Here is a 16,922-nt window from a genome sequence, read left to right as displayed (position 1 = left end):
GTCTGTAGCACGGAGAAGCATATAAAAAGATTAACAATTTGGAAGCAAAACAGTATGCTGTGCATATGAAAGCAGACATTGAAACAGATATATTTACAGAATTATGCATTAATGATGCCGCTATTGTTAACAGATATTTATTTTCCAACTAGATTGTTGATTGCTTCTCATCTGCCCGACAGCAATTCCAGGAATTAAGAATTGGCAAACGAAATCCTTGCAAGTACAATGCCAGAGATGATTGAGTGAGGTGTGTGCTACTCACTTGCAAATAGAGTTGCCAAGGTATCTGACTTTTTTTTCATCTACCAGTTTTTTTTTGAGAAGACAACAGATGTGCAAAATGATCATTTTGGCTTGTACTGCTTGAACAACCATTGCAGTTCAAACATGCCAGACCCCAGCAGATCAAAGGCTTTCAGATCCTGCCCAATTCTGCTGGTTCTTGCATCACCAAGTTAGAAATAACATGAAAATATCTTCTAAATAGGAGGTAGTATTACACAGTGCTTCAAAAACAATGTTCATTTTCTCCCCAACCTTGTATGACATGCACTCTTATCCATCTGACTGCGTAGACCAAACAATATCCCTCTGCACCATTCCTTCGATGATTAGACAATTTGCCTGTAGGCTTTCTTAACCTCCATCTCACAGATTATGAACTCGCCTTTCAGCCCACAGGGTTGGTGCCTGGCATTGTTATTTTAATTCGGTCTTGCTCATTTGCCAAGATGGAATACAATTTGCTACAAATTCAAATATAATTTCAAGAATTTTGTTAAAATACCTTTACTTGAAACAAAAAATACAGCTACATGGATTCGATCACAGATGTCAAATGGGAATGGAATGAAGAGAAAAAAATTACCGGGATATGGGGAAAGGACAGGGGAATGAGATGAGGAGAGTGGAAATGAAAATGAAATGAAAATTGCTTATTGTCACAAGTAGGATTCAAATGAAGTTACTGTGAAAAGCCCCTAGTCACCACATTCCGGCGCCTGTTCGGGGAGGTTGGAACGGGAATTGAACTGTGCTGCCGGCCTGCCTTGGTATGCTTTAAAAGCCAGCTATTTAGCCTTGTGCTAAACCAGCCCCTTGCAGAGTTTCCAGCACCAGCACAACAAATTGAAGAGCCTCCTTAGAATCCATGGAATCCCTACAGTGTAGAAGGAGGCCATTCGGCCCACTGAGTCTGCACCAACCCTCCAAAAGAACGTACAAACTCCACACAGACACCCAAGACTTGGCTCTGTGAGGCAGCAGTGCTAACCACTGTGCCACCCAGTGTCCTTCTGTGCTGTAACCATTCCATGATATATCAGTAACAGTTTGCATCTATATACCCTAGGTTCTCACTTAAAGGTGTGGTTATGTTCCTGAAAATCATGACTTTAAGCAGATGATAAAACGGAGTTAGGTTCCATCAGACATTTCTTGCATGGAAAGACCAGCGTACAAGTTGAAATTCTGTTCTGTACATGTGGAGCACTGTGCATTCCTGCTGGAACAACTTGCTGAATAAAATAAATCACTGAATGTAACAGAAATATTGGATAAATTCAAACTGGATAACATTAAATCACCCAGACAAGCCCAGCTTTTATGTCTCACCCAGAGTTCTCCTGAAAATCAGCTCAACATTTTTGCTTGCTTTTCTTTCCCACTCTTGCTTTCTCTCTCTTACTGTAGCGTGCTCAATATACAAATCGAATGCCTAATGCACTTGAAATAGGCTGGCGTCAGGAATTTGTACACAACTATAGAATCACAGAATGGTTAAAGCCATTTGGCCCATCAGGTCTGTGCTGGCTCTCAAGCAGCAATTCATTTAGTGCCACTCCCCCAAACCCCAACACAATCTTCCTGGTTTAGATAATAATCCAATTGCCTCTTGAACGCCTCAGTTGAATTTGCCTCCACCACACTCTCAGGCAGTGCATTCCAGATACTAACCACTCACTATGTGAAAAAGTTTATCCTCGTGTTTGTGCCTTCTGATCCTTCTACAATGGAAGTAGCTTCTCCCTATCTACTCTATCCAGAGCCCACATGATTTTGAATACTCCTCTCAACCTTCTCTGTCTCAGAGTGCGAGGAACCCGGGTTCGATTCCGGTCTTGAGTGACTGACTGTGTGGTGTTTGCACTTCTGCGTGGGTTTCCTTCCACAGTCTAAAGATGTGCAGGTTAGGCGGATTGTCCATGATAAATTGCCCCTCAAGTGTCCTAAAATGTGTAGGTAAAATAGAGTGGGCTTGGGTGGAGTGCCTTTTCAGAGGGTCAGTGCAGACTTGATGGGCTGAATCACCTCCTTCTGCACCGTAAGGATTCTATGCTCCAAGGAAAACAGTCGCAACTTCTCCAATCTATCCTCATAACAGAAGTTCTTCATCGCTGAAAGTATTTATAAAGCAAAGGATGCTGTAAACTCTATTGGCCACTCTCCCAGCCTGTCCTGCCACCTACAATGATTTATGCACATATACACCCACATATGCAAAACATTCTCTGCTTTAAAAGCAAAATAGACAGTCATGTCATCAGGCAAATGGATTTAAAATAATTCATATTACTCTGGTGCCCTAAACAATTGTGATTCGTCTAATAAGATACAGGTTTGTTCATCAAATTGACCAAAAATAATTGCTATTTGATTCTGAATTCTAAACTTTACCAATGACTCTTACTAGTAATATTTAATTCGTACTAATTTACACATAAAACAGTGAAGAGAAGAGACAGTGAAGAATATTGAAATCTTCCCATCTGCTGAGCCTTTAATAACAGTTAAATGAAAAAGTGTAGTAACTGGTGTAGTGATTTAGCACCACTCACCTCTGGGGACCTGGGTTAAATTCCGGCCAAAATTATAGAAAGGATTATAGAATTCCATATAACTGTAGGTAGCTTAAAGAACAAATATTAAACAAATTTACGGAAGAGACAAAGATGGCCATTTAAATCACAAGTTTTATCTTTGAAAATTGCACACTGTTCAAAAGGTTGAGACTTCAAGGGAGTCCAAGGAAACAATAACAGATAGAAATATCAATGAATACTTGAGGGAATACTTCTTTAAAAAAAAGAACAAAAGGTTTCTCTGGCTTGGAGGTTCTTATAAATGGTTTCAACTGAAACATTAAGATTGAATCTTTCTATAATTCAGGAGACTATATGGGAGCAGTCCCAAAAATTACATCTCTCGTAGCCTGCTGTGGAATACATAGAAGGTGCAAGAGCCGTTTTCAGCCATTGTTCAACGAACAAGAAATGTTCCATAAATATTTGAAGAGTCACAATTCCAGATTTCAGGAGATTATAGCATTTCCTTACAGTGGCAGAAACATCACAGAAACCAGATTCCACCACGAGTCAAAGAGTTGGGATGGCACAGGACGCCATTCAGCCCATCAAGTCTGTGCCAGTCCTATGTAGAGCAATCCTGTCAGTCGCAAACCCCCTACTCTATCCCCACAGCCCTGCACGTTAGTTGCGCTGCACATTAATTTTCCTCAAGTGTCATCCAATTTCCTTTTGAAACCATAGATCATCTCTATATCAAACATATATCTATATGTTAGGGGCAGCAGGGTAGCATGGTGGTTAGCATAAATGCTTCACAGCTCCAGGGTCCCAGGTTCGATTCCCGGCTGGGTCACTGTCTGTGTGGAGTCTGCACGTCCTCCCCGTGTGCGTGGGTTTCCTCCGGGTGCTCCGGTTTCCTCCCACAGTCCTAAGATGTGTGGGTTAGGTGGCTTGGCCATGCTAAATTGCCCGTAGTGTCCTAATAAAAGTAAGGTTAAGGGGGGGGGGGGGTTGTTGGGTTATGGGTATAGGGTGGATACGTGGGTTTGAGTAGGGTGATCATGGCTCGGCACAACTTTGAGGGCCGAAGGGCCTGTTCTGTGCCGTACTGTTCTATGTTCTATATCTGTTTTGTGTTCAGCTTGATATCCATTCTACCTGTCGTCCGACTCCACATGTTCTGACCTCGTAAGGAGTTTACTATCTGATATCTTATTGAAAGCCCAAATAAATTGTCTACTGCAATACCCTAATCTGCTCTTTCTGCTGCTTCGCCAATGCATTTCCAATAAGGTTAATCAAAGGCACCAAACATGATTTTCCCTTTGAAATTGTCATTGTCTTCTAAACCTATGTCCATCTTTCCCATAATTTGCACCTTCCAATCAGCTTTGTTGCTACCAAGAGCTGAAATAACCTTTAAAGTCACAAGTGACCCTTGATGTGGTTCGAACCATAATTATTCTCCTCATCTTTTTCAATCAGTGTGCAGCTTTATACATGATTGGTAACACAATCCTCTCCCTGGTTAGTCTGAAGCTGAACCACACTTTTTGCAACCGTAGCATCCTATTTTACCCTGAAATGAGCCCCATATCCTCTCCAGCACCAAGACCATTAACTTGGACCTCCGTAACATCATCAATCGCCCCATTGGACCAGCTTACCTGCTGCTGAAAATCCCCATTCAATCTTGGTTACCTTTAGACTAAACTGTTCCAATGCTCTGCTGGCCAACTTCTTACTTCACACCTTTTGTAAATTTAAGTTCATTCAATCTCTGCTACCGCATACAGGTCCTTTCACCCATTGCCCAATTGTTCACTAACCAATATTAGCGTCTGATGCACCAATCTTAAAATCACATCCTTGTTTTCAAATCCATGCCCCCCTCCCCTCCCCATTTCTGTAACATCCTCTCACTCTGAAATTTCTGGGGTACATCTCCAATTCTCGCCTCTTGCATATTCCTGATTTTATCGCTCAACCAATGGCAAGTGTCAGCTCCTTCGGCCCCAAGATTGGATCTCCCCAAACTACTCATACCCACCGCGCACAAAAAAACACTCCCCAAAACCTACATCCAAACAAATCCTTCAGTCACTGGTAACAACGAAACCTCATGTGAATTGGGTCCAACTTTGTTTGATGACACCCGTGTTTCCACCACATTGATAGTGCTATAAAAATGCAAGTCAATCCTATTTTCTGTAACCTCTCCTCATGATGCAACCTTTACTCCCTGTAACAAGAGTTTCAGATAATAGCAAAATCTGGTGCTGAATTTTGCATCAATTACCGTTCACATAAAGCCTTTATTTAACTACTTCTTTAGTTAACGGAAGCAAAGCTTTACTTACACACTGATGACAGGATAGAAAGATAAGTAGGAAAGCAGGTTACGTGGAGATACAAGAGTCTACAGAGGGGTATAGAGAGGTTATGTGATCGGGTGGGATTTGGCAGATGGAGTATAATGTGGAAACACGGGAGGTTGTCTATTTCAGAAGAACGAACAGAAAAGCAGAATACCATTTAAATGGAAAGACTACGGATTACATTATAGACCATAAGACATAGGAACAGAATTAGGCCACTTGGCCCATCGAGTCTGCTCCGCCATTCAATCATGGCTAATATTTTCTCATCCCCATAACCCCTGATCCCCTTATTAATCAATAACCTATCTATCTCGGTCTTAAAGACACTCAGTGAATTGGCCTCCACAGCCTTCTGCGGCAAAGAGATCCACAGATTCACCACCCTCTGGCTGAAGAAATTCCTCCTCATCTCTGTTTTAAAGGATCCTCCCTTTAGTCTGAGATGGTGTCCTCTAGTTCTAGTTTGTCCTACAAGTGGAAACATCCTCTCCACATCCACTCTATCCAGGCCTCGCAGTATCCTGTAAGTTTCAATAAGATCCCCTCTCATCCTTCTAAACTCCAACGAGTACAGACCCAAAGTCCTCAAATGTTCCTCATACGACAAGTTCTTCATTCCAGGGATCATTCTTGTGAACCTCCTCTGGACCCTTTCCAAGGCCAGAACATCCTTCCTTAGATACGGGGCCCAAAACTGCTCACAATACTCCAAATGAGGTCTGACCAGAGCCTTATACAGCATCAGAAGTACATCCCTGGTCTTGTATGCTAGCCCTCTTGACACGAATGCTAACATTGCATTTGCCTTCTTAACCTTAATGTGCAGGTTCAGTCGGAAGTTAAGAGAATCGTGAACAAGGACTCCCAAGTTCCTTTGTGTTTCTGCTTTCCGAAGCATTTCTCCATTTAGAAAATAGTCTATGCCTAAATTCCTCCTTCCAAAGTGCATAACCTCACACTTTTCCACATTGTATTTCATTTGCCACTTCATTGCCCACTGAAGTAGAGAGATGGATGCCCTTGTATATGAATGATAAAATTAGCATATAGGTATAGCAAGTAATTAGGCAAATGGAATGTTGGCTTTTTTTGCAAAGGGGATTGATGGATGAGGAATGTTTGGTTAGAACTGTACAGGGCAGTAGTGAGGCTGCACCTACTGTGCACAGCACTACAGTGCCCTAACGCATAAAATGTATTTGAATATCATTTATTGTGAAGGAATTAACTAGAAAAGTAGGGAGGTTCAGCTTCAGTTGTGCAAGGCTCTGGTGAGACCATATCTGGAATATTGGTCTCCTTATTTAAGGAAATATGTAAATGCATTAGAAGTAGTTGAGAGAAGGTGTACTAGATTAACCGGAATGTGTGGAAGGCTAGGTCTGTATCCACTAGAACAAAGAAAAGTACAGCACAGGAACAGGCCCTTCGGCCCTCCAAGCCTGCACCGACCATGCTGCCCATCTAAACTAAAATCTTCTACACTCCCGGGGTCCGTACCCCTCTAGTCCCATCCTATTTATGTATTTAATGTATTAGAGTTTGGAAGAGTTTAGAAGTATAAGAGTAAACTTGATTGAAACCTTTTAAGATCCTGAGGGGTATTGACAGGATGGGTGTGGAGAAGATGTTTCTTCTTGTGGGAATCTAGAATTAGGGAGTACAGTTTAAGAATAAGGGCAGAGATGAGGAGGATCATTAGTCAGTAGAATGCTCTTCCACAGGGGGCAGTGGAGGCTCATTGAATATATCAAAGGCTAGACAGATTTATGATCCATTAGAGAGTCAAGGGTTATTGGGGGGAGGGGTCAAATGACTAATCCTATTCCTATTTGTTATGTTATGTTCTCAAGTATTAGATGAAAAGACAAAACTGGTAAAGGGATTTTAGTGTAGATGAATGGGAGGTCATCCACCTTGGACCTAAAGAGGGGAGAACAAGGGACTTTCGAAATGGTGATGAGCTGAAACAGTGGAGGTTGAAAGAAATCAAGGTGGTCCAGGTACACAAATCACTAAAATATCTTGAGCAGGTAATCTAAAAATCTAATGGAATGCTGGGAGGTGAATTAGTAGTGGACAGAATGTATAGAATATGTCCGGCACTGTAAGGACTGGTCTGATTCAACCTTTATCCCTCTTCCAAAGATCGGTGACATGAAACAGTGCACAAATTATAGGACAATTGCTTTGATCTACCATGCTAGGGAAACCTTGCTGAGTACCATCCTAGAACTGTCCAGCAAAAGAGATTAAGATTGCTGATGTCTCAAAGGCTCCCAGGGGTAGGTGAAGTTTGGAGTTGAAGCCACAACCAAATCAGCCATGATCTTATTGTTTCAATAGTGAAGCAGGCTCGAGGGGCCGAGTGGCCTGCTCCTAATCCATATGTACACAAAATTATATTGTTAAACACTTGTATCCAAGCCAGCTAGAATAACAAACCAAATTAATAAATATAGGTGACACAGGTAAAGCTAATAGAAAAAGTATCAATGTTAAGTTTATAAATATCCTTGTATGATCAAATGGCTGCAGTCAATGGTTTGACAACCTGCTAGTTATCTATTTCTCGCACCGTGACTGCTTGGTGTGGCAATGTTCTTTTGGAGCACTGCTCTCCACATTTGATGCTGATGTGCTTTTCTCTTCTACCAGATCCCAGAGCCACTTAGTTTTCCCCTGCTCCACTTTGCTAGTTTGCCTTCTCTTTCTACCCACCTATCCTCCATCGTTTGCTATCCACACACATATTTTGTCTTGTATGTATTTTATTTCTTTGCTTGCTCTCACCGCTCCGCCTATTGTCTCAAACGCAGAACATTTCACCTAATTATTGTCTCCTGCTTTCCCATCTAGGCCAGTCGATTTCTTCGCTCCCTTTGTCGCCCTCCTATCTAACATTTTCTTGTTCAGATGAGAAGTTCTAGTGCTTGAAACATTAACTTGTTTGCTTTCAGCACAGATGTGGTCTTGACCTGCTGAATGCTTCCAGCAGTTGTGTGTGTTGTGTTTCAGATTTCCAGCATCTGCAGTAATGACTAATCAGTGAATTACAGACAACGTATAAGTTCGGTTCCATGGTTACCTGCAGTTCGTTGTAGAACTTGGGCTCTAAATCGTTTTGTTGTTCGGGAAAGCATATTGGTTTAATTGAGGATCCCAAAATTTAGTTGGTTTTCCCTTAAGGCAACAATTAAACTCCGGCACAATGCCCAGAACTGGGACATCAAGGTCGGGCCAATGTAATAGGAAAAGGCTGAACGTCTGAAGCAGAATTCGAAAGTTCACAATCAAATTCCATTAATTATCAGTAGGTAACATCTCTAGATTATAGAATTTTAAACTGAAGACAGAATTTTAAACTGGAGACACCTTACACACAATCTGCTCACCACCCTACCTCTGGCTGCTTTCCTTCAAAGAACCGACAGAATTTCATGATGTGAAAGACTGATCCCACCTAATTACTGGGAATAGTACAACCTTAGTCAATGTCCCAATTTGCTTATTCAATTGATTAAGGAGTCTTACCGGTAATGCTCCACACTAGAATTCTGGAAGTCCAGCTGGTCAGGGAAGGCCTACAGGCATTTACTGTACGTTTGCAGCAGACCTGGAGTGGAAAGTACCTTTATTAGTATTGTCAAAACAAACTGCCATTAATATCTTTAATATTTAGTCCAGATTGAATTATAAATTATTTTCAGGGCAAAAATACAAAGTCCACCAAGCTTTTGATCACCTTTCCAAAATGGGCAGCACGGTAGCACAGTGGTTAGCACTATCGCTTCACAGCGCCTGGGACCTGGGTTCGATTCCCAGTTGGGTCACTGTGCGGAGTCTGAACATTCTCCCAGTGTCTGCATGGGTTTCCTCCATGGGCTCCGAGTTTCCTCCCACAAGTCCCGAAAGACATGCTGTTAGGTAATTTGGACATTCTGAATTCTCCCTCTATGTATCCGAACAGGCACGGGAGTGTGGCGACTAGGGGCTTTTCACAGTAACTTCATTGCAGTGTTAATTTGTGACAATAATAAAGATTATATTATTTGGCTCAGTATTGATTATAGTCCAATTGCTGGGCACCTTGAGTTACTTTTCCGATGCTGAAGGCATTATATAAATGCAAATGTTGTTCACAAATTCTTTTCCTTTATTCTAATTTTGATGAAAGATCATCGATCTGAAACATTAAACTTGGTTTCCCTCTCCACAGGTGCTGCCCGAAATGCTAAGTATTTCCAGCATTATTTGTATTTATTCCCTTGATCCTGGTTTTCTTTCAGACGCCAGCATTAACATTATTATGCAATCCAACCTTTGAGGGAAAACCCCTGGCAGCAAGGGGGAAATACAGCAGTGGAATGAGGCTGAATCTAATCCCTGCATTCTGCGAAATTCCACATTGATGCTAACAAAAATAAAGCAATGCCACAGTGCAACTTCAGAGCTGGAAATATAATCTAACTCCATGCCTACCTGCCCAATTATCTTCCATTAAAACAGTACCGCAATGTTCACAGAAGAAAAAGCATTTATTGATTAAGTGATGAGAACAGGAAATTATAAATTAGCCTTCCGCAAAGAAAGAGCCACCTCATTTAAAGAGTTTTTAAAAAATGTTTGAATGACTAATAATGTCCATCAACTGTCACAATATAAGATTTGCTGTCTGTTACAGAAAGTATGGACAGCAGGAACTTCTTGTCCTTAGTAACACAATCACTTCTCAACAAGTTACAAAGCTGGCAATAATGGATTTATTTGAACCCCAAGCATTTTCCCACACCTACAATTAGCAAGTCAAAACAAACGGACATTTGACAAACGATTTAGTGGTTCTTCTGCCCACACACATTTAAATATAGAATCCAAATTCTATTCCACTTTTGTGCTCATTAGAGTGTGGGTTGTTAAGTGTCAGGGAATAGAACACTTTCCATTTGAGGCACCCAGGGAGAGCAGAGTGGTGGGAGGGCAGAATTTTAACTCCCAATGACTGGGGGATAAAATGATCAGGGATCGAGTTAAATGAAGCAGGAGATTTGTGTGCTTGCCTCCCACCTCTAGTCGAGCCGATTGCAATTTTAAATTGCAGGTACGAAATTCACATACTAAGTGGGCAAAGACCTTCTTTAAATATGCAGATTGGATTTGAATGATGTATGCTGGGCCCAATCACAAACTTAAGCCCAGTCTTGGCAGGAAAGCTATGGGGGCTTTCCCCAACAGGCCAAAGCAACCGGAAATTGGACCCAGGGCCAAAGGCAAGTCATTGCAAAATACTAATAATTTTATAGCCCAAGAAGACATTATGATTAATCTACTCTTCTCTCCTACTCTTAAACTTGGTAGTGTATTTAAGGCAGCATATTTACTTGTTCAGCTTCCAAATGTTCTTCCCTTCAGTGTTGATGCTGTTCCAGATTCCCCAGACAGTACACTATTGTTTTCAAAAAATAATTCACGAGAATAAATCATCCAACGTGAAGAAATATAGCTGCTATCGCATGTTGCATTCCGACATGATCCAAACATGTCAGGAATAGCAAGTGGTGTGGTTTACTTGCAAATGTTGACTAATGACATACAATTTCTGATTACGTGTCTCAAATTGTTCCTAATATCGGGGGCCGGTTTAGCTCAATTGGCTGAACTGCTGGTTCGTGATGCAGAGCAAGGCCAGTAGCACGGGTTCAATCCCCGTACCATCTGAGATTACTCTGCCTTCTCAACCTTGTGCCTCACCTGAAGTGTGGTGATCCTTAGATTAAATCACCACCAGTCAGCTCTCCCCCCTCAAAAGGGGAAAGCAGCCTCTGGTCATCTGGCGGCTAAAATCTGGCTGTTACGTACAGAATAGTGTGTGGCAGCAATATTTATGGGAAACTACCAGATGTTGCAGCTGGTTCAACAAAGTTTAACTGGCTAGAGTATTCACAAGATGGATTTTTCCGGCATACCTGACTTCTGAGAGTTCTGTTTGGTTTAACTTTATTTTGGGTGGGGGTTTGCGTATCTCTGTCATGGGTTATGGGATATTCTTCTAGGTGAATGATGTAGTCGCAAGCAGAATATTAGTGTCCAAAACGTTAGGTGGGTTACTGGGATGGGGTGGATGTGTGGACTTAAGTAGGGTGCTCTTTCCCAGGGCTGGTGCAGACCTGATGGGCTGAATGGCCTCCTGCTGCACTGTAGGTTCTATGATTCTACGAATAAGCAAGTAAAATTTGTGCTACTGATGCTCGCTCGAACGGTCAGGCTGAGGAGGTTACCATGGTTGTGGTTGGTACCACATTGTTGATGCTTGATTTTTAAATTGCAAATGACTTATGGGAATGTACCTTCGGACAGGTTAGCGCTCTGCCAAGTGACCCGAGCAATTGTTCCTCAGCAGAATTCATGTCATCATTCCTAGCAGTAACCTGGTGTGGCTGAGAATGCTTGCTGAGTTATATTCAAATTGCATGAATTGGCTGGTCAGTTTCAAGATACATGCACATAAATATCCCAATAATATCCAAACAGCCAACAGAAGAGGATTCCAGGTCTGTAAATAAGTATCAATATCACAGATGTGAAAGGACAATGCTCTAAATTTGCAGTTAGGCCATCTGGTCCAAAGGTCCATTTTTTAAATGGGTAATATCATTTTCAGAGGTCATTTACTCTGATCAATACTTTTTTCAGCACCGTTGGCGTGTGCATTGCAAGACTAGACATATCGCACTGATATCCAACAACAGAACATCTGCAATAATCTTATCACAATGTTATCTTCAGAAAAGTACATGTCATATTCTGAAACTGTACAACACAATTTAAACAATAAAGGAAGAGCTATATGATCTCAGTTATGACTGCTAAATCATTGACAATCTATCCCCAAAAAGGAGTATCTGTAGTTTTAACTTTTTAGACTTTTGTTAATCTAAATTTAAGAAAATTGAAACTGTTTTTTTGATTTTAAATTATATAAAATATATGATATACATTTGGGAGGCAGTGGTGTTGCGATATTATCACTGGACCAGTAACCCAGAGTACTGCTCTGGAGGCCCAGGTTTGAATCCCACCATGGAAGAATTTGAATTCAATAAAATTCCCGAATAAAAAGTCAAACGACGGCCACAAAACCATTGACGGTCATCATAAACATCCATCTAGTTCACTAATGTGTATGAGTCGTTCCTGTGTATTTCCTTGGTTCCCATTTTCTTATCATTTATTATTTTTGATCCATGGGCCCATATTCTGAAAGTGCCTTTAAGCAGAGGACTCGAGCGGAAGCAGCCTGCTTGTCAGGACATGGTGTTCCCAGGTTTTGAAGAGGAGAAAACAGACTCGTTGGCGCTGAGTGAATCTTAGGAACCGGTTGTGGAGGTTGATTCAATTGGCTGGCTGGAAACCTGAAAGACATTAACTGGAAGCTATCCTAGTGCATCAAAGATCCTTTATTACCTCTCAACCACCCTTTTCCCGCTGTGTTGTTTGCTTGTCTGTGGGGACTATTTAGCTCAGTGGACTAGACAGCTGGTTTCTGATGCAGAACAAGGACTAGTGCTATGGCTCCGGGTCAAGTGGGGCTGGAATTGACCGGGCACTAGCCCAGGGGGCTGTGACAAATGTACAAGGGGAAAGAAATCTGCCATCCTTACCTGATCTGTCCGACATGTGCCTTCAGATTCACAGCAATGTGGCTGACTCATAAATGCCTTCTAGAGTGGCCTACAACACATGGCATTCTGTAATTCTGGGGGCATTGGAAACGGAGCACAGGGTTTAACAGTCCTGATAAGGAAGAGAGAGCAGAGGCTATGGCTCCAGAAACTCTTAGAAGCTCCAGGACCTTGGATCCGAGATACTAAGCGAATTTGAGAGTTGGATTCTTAGAATCATAGAATGGTTACAGCACAGGAAGAGGCCATTATGCCAGGCATGTTCAGGGCTGACCGGAAGGTGTAATTCACCACTCCTCTGCCTCTTTCCTGTAGCCTTGCAGTTCTTTCCTCTTCAGGTAACAATCCAATTCCCTTGACCCAACCTCCACCTCAGTGCATTCCAGATCCTAACCACTTGCTGCATGAAAATGTTTTTCTCCTCATCATTCTGTTGCCAATTACATTAAATCTGTGCCTTCTGATTCGCAACCCTTCCACCAATGGGAACAGTTTCTCTCCAACTACTCTGTCCAGACCCCTCATGATTTTGAATACCTCTCTTCTCTTTGGCAATCACTCACCATCAAGTGTGATGGTGCACCTAAGAACAATCACTCACTAACGAGCACGACTGTCCACACTCCATGTTACTGGTCATGGGTGCTTGCATGGCTGATGAGCCTGATCCAAAAGCCACATCTTCAATCTCACACTTGGCAGGTATTTCCAGGAGATGGGGTTGGCCCTTCCACTTTAGATTGCTGATATTCCTTGGTCATGCTTCTTTTTCAGGCCACCTCTTGCCGTCAGTGGTGCTTGAAGAATTATGTCCCTTCAATCAGGAGGTTCCTTCAAATAGGCCTCTTCAGAGGAAAGGTCCCCCAGGCATCAACATTGATGGTGCATTTCTTGAGGTAAACCTTCAGGGTGTATTTGAAGCTTCTCTTCTACAGAAGCCTTCCTTGAGCTGGGTAAAGGTTTACTTTGGAAATTGGGACTCATTTTAAGTACATGGCTGGCCCAGCAGCGTTAGTTTTCAAGTGACCATGGCCTGTATGCTGATGCTCTTGGCTCCTTCAAGGATGTTAGTATATCTGTCCTTCCAGCTAATGTGGAGAATCCATCTCACACAGCGTTGATGGTACTTTCCAGGACCTTTAAGTGCCGTCTGTATGTGGTCCAAGTTTTTGAGCCGTTAAGAATTGGGAGAATGATCGCCTTCTACACAAGGATCTTGGTGTCAGTATAGATGTCACATCGTCAAAAGACTCTCACTCTTAGGCATCCAAAGGAGGTGCTCATGAATTGGTTAAGATGTTGGATCTTCACATCAATGTCAGCCTCAGAGGAGAGATGACTCCCCAGGTATAGGAAATGTTCCACGTTTGGAAGGGTTTCTGCACAGATCTTTCCCTGGGCAGATTGGTAAAGGGCTCGAGTCTCTTGGAGGTCGAGGCCAAAATCGTTTTTTTGGTATGATTCCGCGAAGGTGTCAAGCATGGCCTGGAGATTCTCTTCGGAGAGTGGAGTTAGCAATGTCATCCGCATACTGTTCCATGAGCGAGGTCAGCGCAATTTTCTTCTTGGATTTCAACCCGCCGTGGTTCAAAAGTTTTCCATCCATCCTGCAGACTATGTCCATTCCACTGGGAAGCCTGTTCTTGACAAGATGAAGGATGGTGGTGATGAAGATGGAGAAAAGGGTGGGGGTGATGACACAATTCTGCTCGACTCCAGTCTTGACCTCAAAGGTTTCGGTCTTATTTCTGTCGATGAGGACTGTCACTGACATCTTGTCGTGGAGGAATCAGAGGAGGTTGATGAATTTCTCTCAACAGCCAGCCTTTGATAGCACTTCAAGATTGACGGAGTCAAAAGCCTTGGTCAGATTGATGAAGGCCTTGGTCAGATCGATGAAGGCCATGTAGAATGGTTGATATTGCTCCTGGCATTTCTCTTGGCAGTTTCTGAGCCGTGAAAACCATGTCCGCTGTTTCATATCTTAGATCGGATAAATGAGGTTTATCTCACCATCTTTTATGCATTAAATATCACCCACTCAGCCATTTTTCATTTCAAAGCAGATGAAAACCTTTGTTAATCATTCCTCAAAATAGATCAAAACCCTTGTTCAACATTCCTTTGGGTTTCTCATTGTCCAAGTAAACATTTATCTGCTATGTCTGTAGGTGGTGGTGCAGTAGGTCTTTATAATGTCACACAACTTAACGTGGCACAGAAACAAGCCATAGGCCCAACTACTCCTGCCAGCGTTTATGCTTCATTCGAGCCTCTTCCCATCATGCCTCATCTAAATTAATCAACTATTCCGTTCTCCCTCAAATGCTTGTCTAGTTCCTATCAGCGCACAATAGGAGTAGGCTATTCAACCCCTCGATCTTTCTCCGCCATTCAATAAGATTGTGGCTGATCTAATTATAGCTCAAACTACATTTTTCTGCATGTTCCCCATACCCTCTATTTCCTTGTAGATCAAAATCTGTTTAACTCAGCCTTGAATATATTCAATGACCCACCCTCCCCTTAAATGTTTCAAACGATTTCCAGTCATAACATGTTCCATATTATTACCAACCTTTTGGGTGAATATGTTTCTCCTGAATTCCTCACTGGATTTTTGGTGACCATCTTACATTGAATTGATGGCCTCTAATAATGCGTTCCCCACAAGAGAAAACATTCTTTCTGTAAATGTGTGGTTATGGTACTATGCATCCCCACATAAAAGCCATCAAATGCACATCCACCAAAATGTTTCCCCTATATTCCATCCACACTTGTCCAAGTGAATGCTAATTTTGTCCTGGATTATCATTTAATCTTTCCTACAACTGCTGACTGACCTATCGTTACTGCTTTATGAACAAGGGTCTAACATTTAAATTCTCAATTCTTCTGGTACTAACCACATCTCTAACAGAGATTGTAACATGTACTTCTGCAATTTACATCTTTATTTCCCCTCAGCATCCTCAGATGCACCCCATCCAGTCCTGGTGACTAATCAGCTTTAAGTACGGTCAGCCTGTCTAATACCTCCGCTTTTATCATTTTTTAGTCCATCTAGTGTCTAAACTATCTCCTCGTTTACTATGACTTTGGTAGCATCCTCTTCGTCAGGAATAAAGAATGCAAAGTGCTCATTTAGTACCTCTGGCAAGTGCACATATCCCTTTTGGTCCTTAATCAGCCCATTCCCAAGTCTTAGCACTATTTATATAATCTAGGATTAGAAACTTTTGGATTTCCCTTTTATGTCAGTTCCAGATTCTTGTATCTCTTTGTCCCTCATACTTCCCATTTCACCTTCCCTTGGAATTTTCAATATTAAAATGAAATGAAATGAAAATGAAAATCGCTTGTCACAAGTAGGTTTCAAATGAAGTCACTGTGAAAAGCCCCTATTCCACCTGGTTCTCTCTCATATTAAAAACCTGATGCATGTCACATGCCCCAGTTTACTGCTTCCCTTTACACTCCCAATACCATCATCCAGGGAGCTTGCACTTTGTTTCCCCCACCTTATGGGACTCTACCTCAACTGTAGCTGAACTACCCTCCCCCAAGGTATCCCACAATTAGTTGTTTGCCAAATGTTGATTCCAATCTACCCCGGGCAGATGGGTTCTCAGCCTACTGAAATTGACCCTCCTCCCATTAAGTATTTTTACTCTAGATTGCTCTTTGTTCTTTTCTGCAGCTAATCTAAACCCTATAATGCAATGATCACTGTTGCTTAAATGCTCCGCCACTGACATTTGACCCACCTCATTCCCAGGACAAGATCCAGCAATGTCTCCTTCTTTGTTGGGCCTGCTGATGAAAGTTCTGCCAAATACACTTCAGAAATTCTTCCTCCTCTCTGTACTTTACACTCTTACTGCTCAAGTTTATATGAAGATAATTGATATCTCCCATTTTCACGACTCAACATTCATAAGACATAAGAATATTTATGAGGAGTAACAGGGCCCTTTGAGCCTGCTCCGCCATTCACTAGCACAGTGGTTAGCACTGTTGCTTCATAGCTGCAGGTCCCAGGTTCG

General features: G+C 42.0%; 1 protein-coding gene across 5 annotated transcripts in view; it reads right to left on the bottom strand.

Annotated features, from left to right (window-relative positions):
• mrtfba (myocardin related transcription factor Ba) overlaps nt 1–16,922 on the bottom strand; it is a 268,477-nt gene that overhangs the window by 219,544 nt on the left and 32,011 nt on the right. For 4 of the 5 annotated variants that reach the window (XM_038819577.1, XM_038819581.1, XM_038819579.1 and 1 more), the window contains exon 2: nt 8,726–8,807. The exons of the other annotated variant lie outside the window; for it this stretch is intronic. The gene's annotated coding sequence lies outside the window, so the exon portion shown is untranslated. The remainder of the gene's footprint in view (nt 1–8,725; nt 8,808–16,922) is intronic. 5 annotated transcript variants of the gene reach the window in all.

Source organism: Scyliorhinus canicula, chromosome 15, assembly GCF_902713615.1.
Source record: "Scyliorhinus canicula chromosome 15, sScyCan1.1, whole genome shotgun sequence".
NCBI classification, from domain to species: domain Eukaryota; kingdom Metazoa; phylum Chordata; class Chondrichthyes; order Carcharhiniformes; family Scyliorhinidae; genus Scyliorhinus; species Scyliorhinus canicula.
The sequence above is the reverse complement of the archived record's forward strand: the minus strand, read 5'-3'. Positions and strand labels throughout refer to the sequence as shown.